The sequence below is a fragment of the Halichoerus grypus genome, chromosome 10 (assembly GCF_964656455.1).
Source record: "Halichoerus grypus chromosome 10, mHalGry1.hap1.1, whole genome shotgun sequence".
In the NCBI taxonomy this organism is placed as follows: domain Eukaryota; kingdom Metazoa; phylum Chordata; class Mammalia; order Carnivora; family Phocidae; genus Halichoerus; species Halichoerus grypus.
Window position 1 is genome coordinate 18,932,651 of NC_135721.1, and position 18,002 is coordinate 18,950,652.

General features: G+C 39.4%; 1 protein-coding gene across 9 annotated transcripts in view; it reads right to left on the bottom strand.

The window, feature by feature from the left end:
- ITSN2 (intersectin 2) overlaps positions 1-7,246 on the bottom strand; it is a 135,890-nt gene extending 128,644 nt beyond the window's left edge. For 2 of the 9 annotated variants that reach the window (XM_036099234.2, XM_036099230.2), the window contains exon 1: positions 7,113-7,241. The gene's annotated coding sequence lies outside the window, so the exon portion shown is untranslated. Of the gene's footprint in view, positions 1-6,294; positions 6,448-6,764; positions 6,974-7,112 lie in introns of those variants that run through there. The other 7 variants (XM_036099235.2, XM_036099231.2, XM_078056031.1 and 4 more) reach the window with 6 other exon arrangements.
- Between the last annotated feature and the right edge of the window lie 10,756 nt (positions 7,247-18,002).

Below are 18,002 nucleotides of genomic sequence, written 5' to 3' on the forward strand. Positions count from 1 at the left end.
CATATAGGTGCTATAGGTATAAAGGACAGAAGACAGGCACCTAACTTTTCCTTAAAGAACTAGAAAGTTGTTAGATGAGCAATCCCAGAAGAAAGGACTCAACTGAGTAATGAACACCTAATCAATAAGTATCACCCAGTAGGCTAGAAAAAGAGATTTTTAGGACTTGGGAATAGAAATAGGCAAAGACACAGAGGAAAAAGCTGTTTAAGAATTAAAAGACAATGTCAGAGGACTTTGTAAATGGGACTGATAATAGCACCTACCCCATAGGAATGTTGTAAAAATTAAATGAGGGAATAAATGTAATGAGTTAGATTAATGCTGCATATGGGAAGTACTATATAAATTCTAGCTTTCATCACTGATAAAAATCTAAAAACAAAACTAAGAAACTAACTTGGGAAAAATTATACCTATATGGCAAAGAGTTACTATTCTTAAAATATAAAGAATCCTTAGAAATAACTAAGAGATGAAAATGCCAAAGAAGTGAGAAAGGGCAGAGAGAAATATTTTTCAAAGAAAAAAATCTTTAAAAGTATAACTTCAATAATAAAGAAAAACAAGGTGGTCTTTATCAAATTAGCAGATTAAAAAAAAAGCAATGTTTCTGAGGATGTGGGAAATAGGACTGGTTTCACTGGTAGGAGAACACTTTGGTACTGAAAAGTTTTTCTAGAAGACAAGCTGGCAGTAAGTTTACACTCATAGATGCACACGGATACAGTTACAAAGATGTTAACTATGGCACAATTTAAAATTAAAAAAATAATTACAAAATACTTTAATGCTACAGAACAAATATGTGCCCAGGATACAGAGCCAGACTAAGTTCACATCCTCTGTCTACCACTTATTAGCTATGGGATCTTGGGAAAATTACTAAACCTGTCCTTGTTCAATCTTCTCAACTGTAAAATAAATAATAATAGAACAGTTCTTATGGAGAGGCTGAAAACTAAATGAGTAAAAATACACAAAGTGTCTCAAAAGTAACTAGAATACAGTGAATGCTCAGTTCATATTAGACATTATGAATGTTCTGTGGTAGCAAGGCAATATAATTTAGCCAATAAAATTACATTGTAGATAAATATACAATAAAACAGAACCATGTTTTTGATAAATGCTAGTAAGCTAAAAAAACAGGTTACACAGAATATATAATTCCATTTTTTGCAAAGAAAAATTTCTAGGAGATCTACCAAAATATTAATACTGACCATTTCTCTGGGTAATATGATTATTAGTGGCTATTATTTTCTTCTTTCAATTTCCCTGTTGCTTTCCAATTTTCCAAAAGAACATATATTACTCATAAACATGGTATAAACAAAAGCCTACAGGATTTAAAAACAAAAACAATATATCACTTTTAGGAAAAATAAAATTAAGGTATCTATTCTAAACCATTTGACAGATCTCTGTTCTAGACTCCTGCTGTGCCTGAGGTTTGTTGTTCTGGCTTAAATTACTAGAAAAGAGAAATATTCAGAGGTGTGCTGGGTGCAAACCCAACAGTAATATTGAAATGATGGACATTTATTTTAAATACAATGATGTGAAATACTAAGTTTACTCATAAAACGCACAGAATAATCCTTTCCCAAATCTTGAATTCCTTAATAATAACTTCACATAAGGCAAATTTACTTCTCTCAATTACCACCCACCCAACTGTCCACACATTCCCTACCCCCATTTCCTACCTAACTTTTCTCCATAGCCCTAGCAAACTAACTTCTAAACGTTTTATTGTCTCTCCTTCTCCCTCCTGAATGTAAGCAGCACAAGGGCAGGAATTTTTGTGGATTTTGTTTACTGCTTATATGCTCATTGCTTGGACCAGTTTCTGGCATGAAGGCACTCAATATTTGTTAAAAGATTTAATTTGGTACCATGATTTATGAGTAACTTTTGTTGGGTTTAATTCTTTAAAGATGAAAAATGGTTGTTGATAATAAAAAAGTTAAAACAGATGACAGAAAACAGTGGGGAGGGGGCTTTTTTTTTTTTTCCCATCGAAGCCCCTAGAAAGACAAAGATGAGGTAAAGTCAATCTAATGAGGAAAGCAAGCAAAAATGTATTTAAGAGGGAGGTGCAGCATGTACTTTTTCAAGATGAGAACACCACCATTCTACAAAGACTATAAAACCCTATGTTTTATAGGGTTTATATATATATAAAACCCAGGTACTAGACAGTAATGTTCAGAAAAAGTTTTGGGTTATCTGTATCTAAATGGCTCTTGACATCTCAATCATACAAGTGACTCAACTCTCTGGACCCCCTGGAACCCTGGATCCTGAAGGAGCCAAAAACTCCAAGTCAGAATCATTGAACGAGGACCAGACACCAGAAGAAAGGAGAAGTGGACAGGGAAAGCCTTTCAATATGGGATGTTTCTGCAGCAAGACAAAATCAATTTATAAGCTGGAAGGTCACTGGAACTTTGGCAGAGGGAAAGCCTAAAATGCCCCTAGTGAGAAGGTAAATGGAAAATAAACCATAGCTTCTGTTCTACCATTCAAGTTTCCAGGATTTACCACAATGTTAGGAAGTGTTACACATATATCTCAGTTCACATCATTCCCTGCAAATTTCGTTAATCTTGAAGTTCTCACTTATACTCACCAAAACGTATTTCATGCTCACTAAAAAATAAAATTACCAAATGCTACTTATGCTGTGAAATTTATTAACCTGACCTACTTAATTCTTATATTTAAGCACTCAATCTTAAGTGTGAAGGAGGAGCAGTAGGGTGATGAAAAGTGTCCAAATACCTACGCCAACGTGTTTAAGCAAAAAGAAAATGATAATGCTATAGTTATCAGTGTCCTCCTAACTGTCGGAGTAAACCCTGCTGGGGTTTATCTCCATGGACTCTATAGTTTGACATGGCCCACCATTCTTGACCATTCTTTCCCCCGTCTGCCTCATACCAGCCAAGTGCTCTTCACACTGAAAAGTACAAGTTATTTAAGCACCTGGATTCAAAAATTTGGAAGTGATAATCCAAAGCAGTAGCTTCTTTTGCAGATATAGACTTCTTTTTTCTTCCTGTAGGCTATGTTTTCTCCCCCCTCCCCCCCCACCCCATCCAAATTAAGAGGACTAAAAAGACAGATTTTTTAGGGGGAGATGGGATTGTGGATCAGTTCTTCTATTTTCCAGACCTCTTATATGGATTGTTTTGATAAGATTAAAAATTAAGAGGCAAAAAAGTGAATTTTTTTTCCCAATCACTAGGTAAAAGGACCCCCCTCCCCCCCCAAAAAAGCATTAAGCTAGTTTGAAATTTCTCACTGACTAGTTGGAATAATGGTAACATTTACTGAGCACTCATACTAAGCAGTAGTCACTGTGCTAAGCACTTTATATCACATAGAACAACACTATGAGATAGATACATTTTATAGATGAGAAACAGAAGCTCAGAGAATTAAAATCAGTTGCTCAAGGTCATACAGCTATTTAGTGTTAGAGTTAGGAGCAGGAGGTTTAACTTGAAAGCCTGTATCTTATCTACTATGGTTACAATGAAAATAAGAAATTTTTATTAACCACATATACTTTTTCTAGAATGAATATGCATTAGCGAAGAAAATAATCTAGAAGACATAAGACAGTTGCTTAAATGAGACAAGTTAAATGTCTACCGTCTGGTAATAGATCCCTAAATGTCTCCCATAACCACTGCTGAACAGCTTCACAAGTAACTAAATCATTCAGCATCCTGATAGAGCTGTGAAATGATTTTTTAAGTGAATCTCTCAAAATAATACTATACATTTGCAAATGAAATATGCTGCCCTTACAGTTGTATAAATACCTTATTTCTTGATGCATTCACTGCCCTATTTTCGCTCAGTTTCCTCCCCTCCTCCCCCACTTCCTCTCTGCCTTAAGATCCTTTAAGACCAGTTCAGTTCCTCCTTCTCAAAGAATACCTACAAATATGCAGTCTACCCACCAGGACTCTAACATCAGTGGCTGTCCTCTGTCATCAGTTGCTGTGCTCTGTTGTTACAGAAGGGTACAAAGTAAAAAACGAACTCAAGAGAAAAACAGCATTTCTGATGCACCTTCATCTTTAGATCTATCCATTTACAGAGTTAATTCTAAACATTCTTATTTCTCTACTTCACACTTGGAATCCTGCCTTTAACAATTAGTACACCAAAAAAGTCTGCCTTTTCTTAGTCTTTCTTCAAAAATAGTTACTCCACAAAAAATTTTTCCATAAATAAGGTACTGGAAAGATCAGAATCAAAAAAAAAAAAAAAAAAAAAGGAGAAAAAGAGAAGCAAATGTACTGATAGAATAAATATACCACAATTTTAGTAATATAAGTTTTAGTGATATAATTTAGCAATATAATTAGTTTATTCTGAATCATTTCTGGAACTTGTTCATAAAGTGCTTTACAAGTAAATATAGTATAAAAAATGCTAGTTAGTTATCAATGGACTAACATGTATTTTCATTCATTTACTTATACAACAAATATTTATTGAATGCCCAAATAACTTTTTTTTTTTCTCCCCCTGAACCAAGAGGAGTGATAAAGGCACAGGTGCTAAAGTTAGAAGGATCTTGGTTTGAAACCTGGCTCTTGTACTTACTAGCTCAGAGACTGAGAGTAGTCAATTAACCTCCAGGTTAGCATTTCACTCATCTATTTGATAGGAGAAAAAGTACTACTCTTATGGTCTTTGTGAGCTTTAACTGATTATGCAGAACAGCATATGGCCTAGCATGTACTAAGTGCTCAATAAATTATAACCACAGTAAATATATTTTAATATTGAAGAAAGTAGTTGAAGGAGATGGCCAATAAATGTTTTTTGTCTTACTAGAAAGATGGAAATTTGTGAAACTCTGTATTAAAGATACATTAAAAATTAAAATCTTAAGGTTATGGGAAAAAAATCCACTTAAAAAAAAAAAAGAGATGTGTTAAGTATGTAGGGTGAAATGACTAAAAAATAAAGGAAGAAAAAGAGATGGATAAAGAAAATCCTGACAGCTCCTAAGTGTGGGTGATGGGTGTTGAGAGGTTGCTTATACTGTTTTTTTTTTTTTTGCAAAAATACAAATTTTTTATAACTATAATCCTAATCCCAGAACATGCCTAACACATTTCCCCATATTCAGGAGAGATTGGGATTTTAGCCTTGAGATCTGCTGAGAACTAACAACAGTACTTTCCTGCTCAATAATTCAGTATAGGTCAAGTTTTTTCAGACCATTCTACCTTTCATTATAAGGGTGAGCAGAGGGAATGAATGCTCACAAGCTTTTCTGCTGCTCATTAATATTACATTAAAATAGCAGCAGTGCATGTTTTTCCACGTCCTTGAAAAATATGAAATTGTTTTTAAATTAAGCTTTTAAAAACAACTTCCACCTTCTATACTTCTGAATTTACAGGAGATATATGTCAATCATATCTAAATAAAGCTGGGGGGTGGGAGACAGAAATTAGTAGAGAATGTCAGGCACAGCCAAAGAAACCTAAAGGTATGCACATCAGAGTTGCTACTACCTTTAAAATTTGAGGGACATTATTATTAATTTATGTAAAGGTTTTACATAATGTTTCCAGACTGCGTTTAGGTTTTATCACTTACAATATAGCAAACAAGTACAGGGAAAGAGGCAATTAATTTTCTTAAGAAGCTTAAGAAGCTTAACCTACAGTCTATGCCACCTAAATTAAGCTCACTAAAACAACACAAAATTTCAAGTCACACCTTGCCTATCTCTGGGTAAGCAAGTAAACTCTAGTAAAAACAAACTAGAGCATTTAACAAAGCGATCATTTTGTGTTAACCTTAATTCCCAAAATAAACTGGTTGGCTCTATTAAACATATTCTTTTTTTTTTTTTTTTTTTAATAAACATATTCTTAATTCATAATTAATTCAAGTCTCAAATGAAGCATACTTGCCATCGGCAATCATTCAACGACAAAGCACATGATTAATCACCCAAATACAGCATCTTTTTACAGACTGCAAAGCGATCTGCAGTTTCAGCCTCTGTTTACCCATTCACTACGCACATGCGGGCGTCTTTAAAAAAAATAATAATAAGCAATAAACTTTACTCTGGCCTGAGAGATTACATCTCTCCGTGCTTCCTGTACACCCTATAAATCAATAACGCTAAAGTCAAACGGTAACATTTCCCAACTTTGGTTTAATGCGAGCTGTGGACGCCGAGCATCCGCCCACTGGCCGCTCGTGACTCGGGCTACTTTGACGCACCGGGATGCGGCTCACCTGACATTCCGCACCATCCATTACCAAAGAAAGCCAACTAGGCGGAAAAAAAAGGGGGTCCCCGAGCAAGCGTGCGGGTGCCCCTAAGGGCCCTCTTCTGCCGGCACAGCGAAAACGAGGGGCCACGCCGCCCCCGGCCCTCAGCGGCGTCCGCACCTGCCAGGAGAGGCCGGGGGCTGGGGTCTGGGGGCCGGGGCTCGGCCGCACGGGAAGGGGCGGCTCGGCCCCGGCCCCGGCCCCTCGGCGTCCGCCCCGGCCCCGCCGCGGGGGCTGGAACCGGGGCCGGAGGTTTCCGCCCGGCGCCGCCAAGCCCGCCAGGGGCCTAGCTCCGGCTCCCGAGGGCTCGTCCGCGGCGGCCAGGGCGCGCAGCCGCCTCCCAGCCCGGCCCGCCGAGCCTCCCCGCGGCGAGCGCGGCGGCGCCCGCACCTGCCCCGCGCCCGAGCGCAGCCCCCGCCGGCCGCTTCACCCACCTGGCGCCCCCGCCGCGCCTCCCGCACGTCACAGCGCGAGCCCGCGCTCCTCGGCACCGGCAGCGCGGCCGCGGGCGGACGCCGAGAGACCCTGCTCGGCCGCCGCCGCCGCCGCTCGGTTCGTCCCCAGGCCGCCGACAGCGAACCTGTTGCGCAGCCTGTCACGGCAGCTCGGGCTCCGCGGCGCCGCCTCAGCCCCACAACAACATGGCGGCCGCGGCCTCCGCAGGAAGCCGGGGGGCGGGGAGGTAGGCGACGGGCCGGGCAGCTGACGGCCCGCCCGCCCGCGGCCGGCACGGGCTCCCCCACCCTCGGGAACCCGAGGTTAGCCCGGGCGCGGCTCCTCACCCCCAGAATCCCGCGGCACCGGACCCCGCGGGCCTAGTGCCAGTGCTCCGCTCTCCCCTCGGGGAGGCCCTGAAGTCCGGTCCCGGCAGCCCTTTCCTGGAGCCGCGACGGCCCACCTGGCTCCTCCTCCCCGAGGTGACATGTTGAGGTTGGGTGGTGCGTTTCCTGCCACTGCAGAACCCCCAAAGTTTCGGGGAAGGCCTAGCCGTGTGGGACACATGCCTGTTGCACCCCACAGGGGGCTCTCTCCGGAGCCTTCTCTCTCTCTCTCAGGTTAATTCGCTGAGGTGAGAGCTGGGACTCTCCTGGAAAGGGGATCTGAGGCAGGAGAAGGAGGTCGTTCTCACCCTTGTTTATGGGTCTGGTACAGTCCCCAGAAAGACTAACCATACCTAAGGGTCATCCACTCAGTATTCCTCACTCTCCTCTCTACCACATAAAAAAGGCCAACAAGGTAGGGACCTCCCCACCCGCCTCCACTTGGGAGAGCAACTACCCCATAAACTCTCACGAGCAGTAAGACGTTGATCTCGCCCCAAGTTCCGCCACGTGGTCTGCAGAAGCTGAACATTCTTCCCCACCTATAGCCACCTGGCAAGATCGGAGTATCTCTTTTTTCTCAGCACTTCCTGCTCCTGGTCTCCGCACAAAACACTGGGCTTCAACTCAAGTTACCACCTTATACCCTTTGCTCTTGACACAGCACTCGTTCTAGAGAAAGGATTTCTGTTACTTGGGGTTGGAGGCAGAGTCATGGTTCCTTCTGAGTATAACAAAATGGGGTTACAAGACCCAATATTTCTGTTGGCTTTTAGAGGCAGAGTGGGGGCTAGTCCCATGAACAAAACTCATAGCCCCCTGACTTATGTTGGTAAAGGAGAAATCTGTGCAGATCAAACGATCCCATGGCTTCCTTACTTACCTTAGGGCAGGAGAAGTTAGCAAGGCTGGCTCCAGAGGGATGGGTCCAAACCTTAGGCCTATCTGAACTGGCCAGCCAACTCATGTGAGGAACTTAGCAAATATCAATGATGATAAACAAGCTTTTCCTGCTCTCACACTCAGTGTTTTTCCTAACTCTTCGATTAGGACCTGACCAAGACCTGACAGACAGGTTCTGTGCTTCAGTGACACAGTGAGGCCGGACTCCTTTGTGTTAGTCTAGGAAGTCCCTTATCTACTGGGGTTAATCTAACCCTTATCTCCTGGGGACCAATCAATCTGCAAACAAACCACCGAAGCTAAGAACAGCACTCTTGACTGCATGGTCTCATTCCCATGGCAGACATCACCAATTAATTGTGGTACTTCCTTTCAAAGCCCATATTCAAGCCCCTTTCTAAGCCTCTGAATCCTTCTCAGCATAATGCTCCAGAGACTTGGTCTAGGGCAAAACCTGTTTTTTTATTCCTGATAGGCGGATAGCTAGTCTCCATTTCCCTCTCACCATTTGGTTAATGTCATTTGTGTTTCTGGGTTCTGGACCTGGTAAAATTCACCCTGAGTCCCCTTTCTTTCTGAAGGAGGTGCCAAATCCAAGGCAGGACAAAAATTAAGTTTGTTAAAAGGAATATTTATAAACAAAAAGAGGAAAAAAAAGAAACCCATTTGAAACATCTCCCTAAAATAAACCAAAAATTTAGCAACCTCTCATGGAAATTGGCGTCCTGTATACAACTGGGAGCCTATAGTATCCCAGCTGCTAAAACATTATATCTCAGGGTTCCATAAGGAACTTTGAGGCCAGTTTGTCCACCCTATCCTACTCACTCAGTATTTATGATTTACATAGATGATACAAACACCATCCTACTTCTTTGATGTCTTCTTCTATTCACAGAGCATACCTTGGAACTGTATCTGTAATTTCTCTCCTTGGTATTTCCCAAATCCCACTACCTCTTATTTACCTCCAACACCAACTGGTGATCAGATACTTGAAGGAACTAAGTCCTGCCTAAGACATAGAGACATTCCTGTCAAATCTAAAGAAGATTATGAGTTATTGTAGGGTCAGAAGGCATACAGGTCAGGGAAGGGACTAGGTAGATTACATTTTTCTTCCCCAGGTTCTGCCACAATTTAGGATAGATTCTGAGGCCTATTCCTAGTAACCTAGCTTTTCCCAGGGGAGCATTTAATCTCAATCTGTTTTCCTTACCTGCACTGATTCTCCCCACCCCAACCATATATATGTTATGTTATATCAATTTCTCTTTCTGTTAGATTTCAAGGATTCCATCCTTAACCCCATTCCTACCCAGTCTACCCTCAAAACAAACCCACAGTTGTGGGAAGAGGCTGGAATAGAGAAAAGATGCAATTCCAGACTCTAAGCATCCCATCAGGTAAATATATTATTTATCCTATAGAAAAGGAAGGCTGTGAGAAACTGGAGGTCATATGCAATGCCTCTACTAGTAATAAATTTCCAAGACAATGTGATAAATAATTTAAAACTTCTTTTATTGTTTCTTGTCGTGCAGGTGTGTTGGCTACAAGTCCTCTTAGTTTTATCTGAAAATGTTATTTTATTTTCATACTTGAATTACATATCCCCTGAATATAGAATTCTGGATTGACAGAGTTTTTTTCTTTTGGCATTTTAAAGATGTTTTCCCATTGTCTTCTGGCCTTCATGGTTTCCACTGAAAAAGTCAGCTGTTGACCAGATCATTTTCTCCTCTGTGTAATATGTCATTTTTTCTTGCTGCTTTCAAGATTTGCTTTTTATCCTTGGCTTTCAATAATTTGACTCTGATGTGCACCAGTGTGTCTTTTTTGGTGTTTATTCTGTGTGGCATGTATTTACAATCTTGTATCTGCAAATTTCTGTCTTTCATCAAATTAAGAAAAATCTTAGATATTATTTCTTCAAATACATTTTTCTGCCCCATTCTCTCTCTTATCTCCTTCTGGCATTCCAGTTACATGCATATTTGATTGTTTGATATTATCTGGTATTCATATAGAGAAAGCAGTGTTGAACCACCATTGAACACCAGAAAAACCTGGCTCTACCCTTCTGATCCTCAGGGCATCTGAAGATAGGAATAGTGAGCAGTGGGAATCTAAAGCTGTTCTCCTTTTACCTTCTATATTTGGTAGGAGTTAATATGCCTCTATTGTTAGCAACTGTGCTTTTTAGCCAGGGAGTCTCTTTTATTCTGTAGGAAAAAAAAAAAAAACCCTCACAATATCTCTATACCACTCCGAAACACACACACACACACAGAGTCAGAATTATTCTATTCCTTCTGAGAAATAGATGGAAAGTGAGGTTGGTCCTTTTTTAGTTTCTTTTTTTCTTTCAAAACTCACACAAAAGAATAGATGTGCTGACAGTCATTCTTTGGGCAGAAAGAACTAAAGTTAAAGTCAATCTGGGAAACCAAGCTGAGACTGCCCTAGTATTTGACCATAAAAGCAAATGAAAAGCAGGTCAGGGATAGGGGAACTCAGGGTCCAGGAAAAGGCCTAGGGCTTCATCTGGTATGTATTTGCTGATTCATTAATTTGATATTTGTTTTCATTCAGCAAATAGTTATTAAGAACCTATTACGTTTTTGGGGCACCTGGGTGGCTCAGTCATTAAGCGTCTGCCTTCGGCTCAGATCATGATCCCAGGGTCCTGGGATCGAGCCCCACATCAGGTTCTCTGCTCAGCGGGAAGCCTGCTTCTCCCTCTGCCTCTCCCCCTGCTTGTGCGCTCGCTCTCTCTCTCTCTCTCTCTCTGTCAAATAAATAAATAAAATCTTAAAAAAAAAAAAGAACCTATTACGTTTTAGCTACTGGAAACAAGGAGTTAGCGAGGAATTAGCACTAGTGGAAGCAGCTGAGACCCAGTTCAGAGATGTGGTTAATGGGCCTAATTAGTTCCTTCGCCCTGTCACCAGCTTCGTAACCTCCTGCATCCTATTCTGGAGCCCTTGCACAGAGAAGAAATGAAAAAGCAGTGATTTAAGGGGAAAGAGGAGGGAAGGATAATTCCTGAGCACACCGGAAGGAGTATTCTCATTATTGGACCACTTGTGTCATGCAAAACTTGAGGCTCTGGCTTAAGGCCTGATAGTACTGGAAGAGGTAGTACCAGGCATATTAGAGGGGAAGTTAGCCCAGACTTGGGACTGGGCCAGCACAGCAAGGTGGAGCCAAGGGCCAGACTGGGGCAAGGCCCTGCAGCTCTGGACAGGACGTGCCCATTCATGACTGAAGCACCAGGGGCTTCCAGTCTGGCAGGTGTAGCTCAGCGAAAGGGAATCCAGCCCGTATTCAGGAGTCAGACGTGCTTCCTGTCTGGTGTATTTGCCCACCTGTCCCTTCAGTTCGTTGCTGCCATCTCCAGCACAAACTTGGAGTGATTCCAGTTCCCTTTTTGTGATAACCTAACTAAAATTTATGTGGCATTTTGCACTTGGCAGAGTAATTTTGTTATTCCATTTATAATCCTCACAACAATCCTGGGAAGCAGGGTAAAGATCTGTTTGTGATCATCTAACCTTGGTCGCTATGAAAGGAAAGAGGTAAAATCAGGCCTCAGTCTTGTGTGGGTAGTTTTCCCATGCCTGGTTGTTGCGGTTTTCTTTCCCCCCTTTAAATAGAGAAACACAGGCTATGCTATTCTGGGTTCAGATAGCAACAATATTTTAGTTTAAAATACACAATGGATCAGATCATTTTGTACTGCTTGGCCCCATCTAGCTGGACAAACATTTTTATTTCTAGAATTACCATTTTCTTCTTCCTAAGGAAGATGATATCCTAAGCCAATGAAATATAAGAAAGATAACTGGCCCCAACCCCCCGTCCCAGGAGAGAGAGATGGTGCTGCTGTTTGCTGTGGTGCCAGAGCACCGGAGGGGGGAAGACCCCAGGCGAATGGGAGGCCACATTTTCCTTGTTTAGATGATACGCTTAAAACTTGCCCTGTCTTGACTTCCCACAAGAGCAAGATGAACATCTAAAGATTAGAGCAATGAAATCACTGCCCAAAATGGGGTCAGCAACGTCAGCTTGGTCGCCATCCTCATCCACCCTAGGGAAGAATGACCAGACCAGGAGAATTCTCTGCCTTGGGACTCAGATGGAAATTAGGGTTGGGTGCTTGGTGCTATTTGCCATTTCTCTCTCTCTTTCTTTCTTTTCCTTTCTTTTTCTTTCTTTCTTTCTTTCTTTCTTTCTTTCTTTTCTTTCTTTCTTTCTTTCTCTCTTTTTCTTTTGTGTTACATATATCCAATAAATGGGCCTTTTTCTTTTTTCAAGTACCTGTGTTTTAAAAGTGTTTAAATCACGGATGCCTGGGTGGCTCAGTCAGCTGGGCATCTGCCTTCAGCTCAGGTCATGATCCCAGGATCCTGGGATCTAGTCCTGCATCTGGCTCCTTGCTCAGTGGGGAGCCTGCTTCTCCCTCTACCTGCCATTCCCCCTGCTTCTTCTCTCTCTCTCTCTGGCAAATACACAAATAAAGTCTTTTTTAAAAAGGGTTTAATTCAGTAGAACCACATAGGAGGGCAAGAAAGAACAAAATAGGGCTTGCTTGCAAATTAATTGAACCTTAGAAGCCATTCTTCAACAGGTGGATGTTTTTGCCTTTTTAAATAAATAAGTTTGAGTGTCCAAAAAAAGTACAGCATTTGAACAAAGCCACTCAGCCATAAAAGCTGAGAATTTTTAACAATCACCACCACCATTGTTTGCTGAGTGTGCCAGGCACATATACATATACATATACATATAGTCTCTAATGAAAGATAACAGTACATGGCAGGTATTATAAACCTCACTTCACAGGTGAAGAAACTGTAGTTGAGAGAAATTAGACCATTTCTCCATAATCATATTTAGGAAGTAGAAGAGCTAGAATTTGAATCCTTATTTTTATGACCTTCAAGATCATTCTCTTTCTACTCTACAATACTTCTTCTCACTATATTACAGCATCAGTAATTTCTCTGTGTGTTAAATATGCATGAGTAAGAACTTCCAAAATAATTTATCTTGGAAGAACAGTTCCCCAAAATATGAAGATGCAAATAAATAGTAGGTCAAGTTCTGCTCTGCAGTCAGACACACCGTGGGATGCTCCCAGAGCTATGATTTCTCCCCCTGCAGTCCAAACTTCATGTCAAGTGCACTCCTGTTCTCTGTGTTGGTTGTGGATTTCCAGGGTATGACTTATATGGTCTTATTCCTTGTTTTCCTTTGGGTCTCTCATGTAAAACATAACTCTTTAGAATAAAGAGAATCTACCTGATCATTTGAAGAGGAGTAGCTGCAGTGGCTTTAAAGATGTATGCTCAGAGGATGCCTGGGTGGCTCAGCCTCAGCTCAGGTCATGATCCCGGAGTCTCAGAATCGAGTCCCGCATTGGGCTCCCGGCTTGGCGGGGAGTCTGCTTCTCCCTCTGACCGTTTCCCCTCTCATGCGGGTGCTCTCTCTCTCTCTCAAATAAATAAATAAAATCTTAAAAAAAAAAAAAGATGTATGCTCAGTCTGGCCAGAGTCAGCCATATTGACTAATTAAATGAACATCTTGCCATTCGTGACCACCCACATTGACCCCAGGTAATTCAGTAAGGTCGGATTATTTGAAATACTTAGAAAAGCTTCATTACATTCCAAATAGGCAATTGAAGGAAAATAAAACCTGAATGTCTGTGTCTGATTTTCAATTCTGTGAAATGATTTTATCTGACTACAGAACATTTGTTTTCTTCTTTATTGAGGTATAATTTGCATATGGTAAAGTACACACATCATAAATTTGCCGGCTCCTAGACTTTATGTAAGTGAAATACAATATGTATCTATCTGTGTCTGGCTTCTTTTGCCCAATGTTGTAGACAGTCCATTTTGAAGCAACAGATTTTTTACCCCACTTTGAAATTCTTCCTACAATTTATGCATTTGTAAGATGAGAAATTTAAAAAGATTTCAGAGTAGGTCATCTTTAAGAGGTTGCTTATTATCTTATTTTCATCAAGAAATAATTAATGAAAATCTTTGTGTAAATGTTATGCATCCATTTATCTGTCCATCTCATTTTTTTCTAAAAAATAATTTCAAGTTCTTTCTGTTACAACACTAAGAATTTTCAATTCTGTGTTCTGGAAAATGCCAGCATCGTTTTGGTATATAAGAAAGTTGTTGACCAACCTCCCCATATCCAGCAATGTTTTTATTTTCTAAAATTCATTTTTTTCTTCAGGGAAAAAAGGGGCTGTTTTATTCCTTTTTATTTTCCAAACATTTCAGTAATTCTAAATAAGTTCAGAATTACACGTAGATTCTAAATAATGCAGCTGCATCATAATGAAAAATCAAACCTCTTTCATTTTCCTCCTAGGATTTGTGCATTTAGATATATACTCATTATTTGACTATATTCATCATGTAATATAATTTTCAGCTTTTCCTCACTTAATGTAAAGTCATAAATACTTTTCCATAATAGCATGCTTTCTATATCTTCCATATTTACCTTTAAAACCCACATACTATCTGTTGAATGAAGTACCATAATTAATGATTCTCCTGTTATTGACTGATTTTAATTTTTTGTTATTATAAATTACATTTCCTTTCTAAACACCTAAACATACATAAAAAACATTTTACAATAAATGTTTCCATAGATACCATTTTTTTTCTTTTGGCATTCATCCTTATAATTAATTCTCAGAACTGTAATTACTGCATAAAAATAATTATTAATAGTTTCCATAAAAATATATTAATTTACTCTGTCATAGCAGCGTAGGAGTATACCAATTCTACTACACCCTCCTCAAAATATTACATCTACATTTAAAAATTTTAAGTACTAGGCAAAATAATTTTTCAATTTAAATTGTTTTTCTTAGATCATTACAATATAAGATGATGATCAACACTTTAGTACTTTTGTTAGTTAATAAAAGCAATAAAATTACTTTTTAGTGATAAAATTAATTTTTCTTCTGCAAATTCTTCACATTCTCTGTTCGTTTACGTATTATGGTATTCCAATTTTACCAATTCTTTTTAAAAATTGAGATATAAAGGGTATATAATATTAGTTTCAGTTGTACAATATAATTATTTGACATTTGTATGTATTACCAGATGATCACCACAATAAGTCTAGTTAACATCTGTCACCATAATTACAAATTTTTTTTCTTGTGATAAGAACAAAGATTTCTCTCTTAATAACTTTCAAATATGTAATAGAGTATTATTAACCATAGTCATCATGCTGTCCATTACAGTCCTATTATTTATCTTATAACTGGTAGTTTGTACCCCCTTCACCCATTTCACCCACTCCCCCCCCACCCCACACTTCCGGCAACCATAAATAATCTGTTCTCTGTATCTGTGAGCTTGTTTTTTGTTTTTTAGATTCCATATATGACTGAGATCATATGGTATTTATCTTTCTCTGTCTGACTTATTTCACTTAGCATAATGACCTCAAGGTCCACCCATGTTGTCACAAGTGGCAAGATTTCATTCTTTTTATAGCTAAATAATATTCCATTGTATGTATATCGCATTTTTTTTTTTTTTATCCATTCATCCATTGATGGACGCTTTGGTTGTTTATCTTGGCAATTATAAATTATGCTGCAATGAACATGGGGGGTGATATATCCTTTTGAGTTAATATTTTCATTTTTTATGGATAAATATCCAGAAGTAGAATTGCTGGATCATATGGCAGTTCTCCTTTTAATTTTTTGAGGAAACTCCATTCTGTTTTCCATAGTGGCTACACCGGTTTGCATTGCACTGACAATGCGGGAAGATTCCCTTTTCTCTACATCCTCACCAGTACTGGTCATTTCTTGTCTTTTTTAATAATTCCCATTTTAACAGATGGGAGGTGGTATCTCATTTGTTTGCATTTCCCTGATGATCTTTTCATATACCTGTTGGCTGTCTGTATGTCTTCTTTGGAAAAATGTCCATTCAGATCCTCTGCTCGTTTTTTAATTGGACTTTTTTGGCATTGAGTTATATGAATTCTTCATATATTTTGGATATTAACTCCTAATTAGACATATAATTTGTGAATTTTCCTCATTCAGTAGGTTGGGTTTTCATTTTGTTGTTGGTTTCCTTTGCTGTGTAGAAGCTTTTTAGTTTGAAGCTTGTTTATTTTTGCTTTTGTTCCCTTTGCTTTTGGTGTCAAATGCAAAAAATCATCACCAAGAACAATGTCAAACTTATTGCCTATGTTTTCTTCTTGGAGTTTAGGCCTTACATTCAAGTCTTTAATCCATTTTAAGTTAATTTTTTTTTAAATTTAAAGATTTTATTTATTTATATGAGAGAGAGAGTGAGAGAGAGAGTACACAAGAAAGGAGAGGGGCAGAGGGAGAGGGAGAAGCAGACTCCCCACTGAACAGGGAGCCTGATGCGGGGCTTGATCCCAGGACCCTGGGATCATGACCTGAGCCAAAGGCAGATGCTTAACCAACTGAGCCACCCAGGTGCCCCCATTTTAAGTTAATTTTTTGTTTATGGTGTAAAAGAGTGGTCCAGTTTTACTCTTTTGTATGTGGCTGTCCAGTTTTCCCAGCACCATTGATTGAAGAGATTGTCCTTTCCCCATTGTGTATTCTTGGTTCCTTTGTCATTAAATTAATTGACCATATATGTGTGGGTTTATTTCAGGTCTTTCTGTTATGTTCCATTGATCTATATGCCTATTTTTTTTTTAAGATTTTTTATTTATTTATTTGAGAGAGAGAGAATGAGAGATAGAGAGCACGAGAGGGAAGAGGGTCAGAGGGAGAAGCAGACTCCCTGCTGAGCAGGGAGCCCGATGTGGGACTCAATCCTGGGACTCCAGGATTATGACCTGAGCTGAAGGCAGTCGCCCAACCCACTGAGCCACCCAGGCGCCCCTATATGCCTATTTTTATGCCAGTACAATATTGTTTTGATTACTATAGCTTTGTAGTATAGTTTGAATTCAGGCAGTGTGATGCCTCCAGTTTTGTTCTTTCTTAAGATTGGTTTGGCTATTGGGGGTTTTTATGTTTTGGGGTTCCATACAAATCTGAGGATTATTTGTTTTATGTCTGTGGAAAATGCCATGGGAATTTTGATAAGGATTGCATTGAAATTGTAGATAGGTTTGGGTAGTATGGACATTTTAATAATATTAATTCTTTCAATCCATGAGGATAGAATATCTTTCCATTTATTTGTGTCTTCTTCAATTTCTTCCTTCAGTGTCGTACTTTTCAGTGTACAGGTTTTTCACCTCCTTGGTAGAGTTTATTCCTAGGTATTTTATTCATTTTTGATGCAATTGTAAATGGGATCTTTTTCTTAATTTCTCTTTCTGATAGTTCATTATTAGTATATATAAGCACAGCAGATTTTTGTATATTGATTTTGTATCCTGCAACCTTACCGAATTCATTTATTCTAAAAGGTTTTTTTTAGTGGAGTCTCTATGATTTCGTATATATAATATCATGTCATCTGCAAATAGTCGCAGTTTTTTTTTATTTTTTTAAGTTTATTTATTTTTTTTTAGTAATCTCTATACCCAATGTGGGGCTTGAACTCATGACCCCGAGATCAAGAGTTGCATGCTCCTCCAACTAAGCCAGCCAGGTGCCCCAACAGTGACAGGTTTACTTCTTCCTTTCCAGTTTGGATGCATTTCATTTCTAATTGCTCTGGCCAGGACTTCCAATATTATGTTGAATAAAAGTGGTGAGAATAAGCATCCTTGTCTTGTTCCTGAGACAATGTTGCTGTGGGTTTGTCATATGTAGCCTTTATTATGTTGAGGTACATTCCCTCTATGCCCACCTTGTTGAGAGTTTTTATCATACATGGATGTTGAATTTTGTCAAATGCTTTTTCTGCATCTATTGAGATGATCAT